This window comes from Tamandua tetradactyla, chromosome 9, assembly GCF_023851605.1.
Source record: "Tamandua tetradactyla isolate mTamTet1 chromosome 9, mTamTet1.pri, whole genome shotgun sequence".
NCBI classification, from domain to species: Eukaryota; Metazoa; Chordata; class Mammalia; order Pilosa; family Myrmecophagidae; genus Tamandua; species Tamandua tetradactyla.
The window spans coordinates 70,411,554-70,414,772 of NC_135335.1; positions in this window are offsets into that span (position 1 = coordinate 70,411,554).

Sequence of the window (3,219 nt, forward strand, 5' to 3'; positions counted from 1 at the left end):
ATCTTTTGATTGGATTGCTTCCATACAGATTGACACACCCAATTATGGGTATGACATTATTAGATTATTTCTGTGGAGTTATGACTCCACCCATTCAAGATGGGACTTAATTAGTTTACTGGAGTCCTTTAAGAGGGGGGTATTTTGGAGAAAGTTCAGATGCTGGTGTTTGGAGAACCAACACAGAGAGCAGAGAAATGAAAGCAAGACACGGATGTTTTGAAATGCTAAATTAAGAGATGAAATCCGATTTTGCCCTGGAAAAACTAATTGAGGGCACACAGAAGCTCAGAGAGGAGGCCAATGGAACCAGGAGCCAAACCAATGAAACCAGGGAGAACAGGGCCAGCAAACATCACCATGGACCTTCCTATGCTACAGAGAAACCCCAGAAGTAATCAGCCTTTCTAGAGTGAAGGTATACTCTTGTTGATACTTAATTTGGACATCTTCATGACCTTAGAATCATAGACTTGTAACTTAATAAATTCCCTTTGAAAAGCCAATAGTTTTCTGTTATATTGCATTCTGGCAGCATTAGCAAATTGAAACATACCATTTTGCACTCCCAACACCAATGAAGAAGAGGTCTTTTTTGCTCTGCATCTTTGTCAATGATTTGTATTGTCAGGCTTTCTTTTTAAAGTGGGGAGAGGATTTTAGTCATTCTAGTAGGCGTATAATGGTACATCATTTGATTTATTTTGAAATTTCCTAGTGCCAAGTGATTTTTAAAACATTTCATATGCTTATTTCCATATGTATAGTTTCTTTGGTGAAGTGTCTGTTCAGATCTTTTGCTTACTTTTTAAGTGGCTGTTTGTTTAGTTATTGTTGACTTTTAAGTGTAATTTTATTATTGTGGATATAAGTTCTTAACAAATATTTGACTGCAAGTATTTTCCTCCGATCTGTGGCATGTCTCTTCTTTTTAGCAGTGTTCTTTGCAGAGCAGCAGTTTTTTTGTTTGTGTGTTTGTTGCTGTAGTTTTCTTAAATGTAGTAAGTAGCAAATTATGAATATTCTCTTTCATGGATAGTGTTTTCTTTTTGCATCTAAAAACAAATTACAAAGCCCAAAGTCACATAGATTGTCACCTCTTTTATTCTAGAAGTGTTTTTAGTTTTACATCTTACATTCAAGCCTATTTTATCTCTCTTGATTTGATTTTTGTGAAAGATGTACCTCTCTGTCTACATTCATTTTTTGCTTGTGGATGTTTAATAGTTCAAGTGCCATTTTTCAAAATATTCTACTTTCCCTATTGAATTATATTTGATCTTTTCATGAAAATCAATTTACTGTATTTGTTTAAGTCTAATTCGTGGATCTATATTTTGCTCCATATATCTATGCTTCTATTCTTAGACTAAGCTGTTCTGTCTTAATATTGTACTGTATAGTAAGACTTAAATTTGGGTCAAATGAGGACTCCAAGTTGTTCTTTTTAAATATTATTTTGGCTATTTTGCCTTTCTATATGAAATTTAGAATCATCTTTCCAATACCTACAAAATTGTATAATGCTATTTTGATTGAGATTGCATTGATCAAGTTGAGAATTGACATCTTGACAGTCTGTGTCTTCAAATTTATGAACATGGGATGTCTCTCCATCTATTTAGATCTTCTTTGATTTCTTCATCAGATTTTTATAGTTTACCGTAGATAGATGCTGTGCAGTTTTTAAAAAAAATTCTGTTTTACTAGAGAAGTTGTAGGCTCACAGAAAAATTTAAAAAATGCATAAAATACACAGTTCCTAATGACCACTTGCATTAACCAGGGCTCTCTAGAGAAACAGAATTAGTAGGAGATATCTGTAAATATAAAATTTATAAAAGTGTTTCACATAATTGTGGGGATGTAAGAGCCCAAGATCTATAGGGCAGGCCATGAACTGACAGAAGCATTGCATGAAGGAAAAGCAAATCCATATCCAGAGTATGCATCTATTCCAGTTAGAACAAATCACTGCCACTTCCATGTTGGAAGTGGTCCAATCAACCTGCCACCATGTAGCTGGCCAATCATCTAGGGAATGATGCCATATAGGGGACTGAGTGTGGGTCTCTGCTGTTGACAGATTGGACACTCAGCAGTGGCTGTAGCCAGGTCAGTCTTGGTAAGTGGAAGTCTATGTGCTGAGTCCATGCATAATCTCCATCCCTACCTCCAAGTCCACTTTGTTCATAAGCCCATTGGTCAATGACAGGAGTTGCTGGGGAAGGAGGCTGACTGGTATCCACAGAGTAGGTCATCTTATCCACTTGATTATTAAAACATCCCTCTGCTGAAATCACCCTCGGGTGCACATTCACATGGGACACAAATATCTTCATGTTTTTAGCCCACTCAGAAAGGCCTATCCACATAATTTTTCCCCAGACCTCTTTGTCACCAATCTTTCAATCATGCACTTTCTAATTCCCTGATCATTCAGCCAAACCATTAGTAATAGCCCATGAGTGAATATATAAACACATCTCTGGCCAGTTCTCCTTCCATCAAAAGGAACAACCAGGTGCACTGCTTGAAGTTGCACTGCAGAGATTTCCCTTCACCACTGTCCTTCAGGGGCATCCTGGAAAGGGAGGGGTTGTAGTGCTGTAGCTGTCCACTTTCAGGTGTACCTTCATATCATACAGATCCATCTGCAAACGAGGCCCGAGTTTTCTCTTCCTCAGTCAACTCACTGTAAGAAACTCCCCAAGAAGCCATAGCTCTGGTCAGGGAAAGGGAAAATAATGTGGTAGGAGTGCAGACCATGTGCATTTGGGCTACTACCTCATGTAACATACTTGTGCCCTCAGGACCTACTCTAACCTTATCATGTATAGAACATTTCCATCTTATGATGGAGTGCTGCTGAGCATGCCCAACTTTATCGCTTGGTGGATCAGACAACACCCAGTTCATGATAGGTGTGTTAATTAGATTCAGTTGTCAACCTGGCCAGGTGAGCATGCCTAGTTTTGTTGCTGCAGACATGGGCCAATGGTACGTGGGCCTCATCTGTTGCTGATTGCATCTGCAGTCGGCTAGGAAGCGTGTCTGCTGCAATGAGTGACGTTTGACTTAATTGGCTGGTGCTTAAATGAGGGAGCGCAATGTGGCACAGTCTAGCAGCTCAGCATTCCTCATCTCAGCAATTGCAGCTCAGCCCAGGCCCTTGGAGATGCAGAAAGAAGTCACCCCGGGAAAGTTGTTGGAACCCAG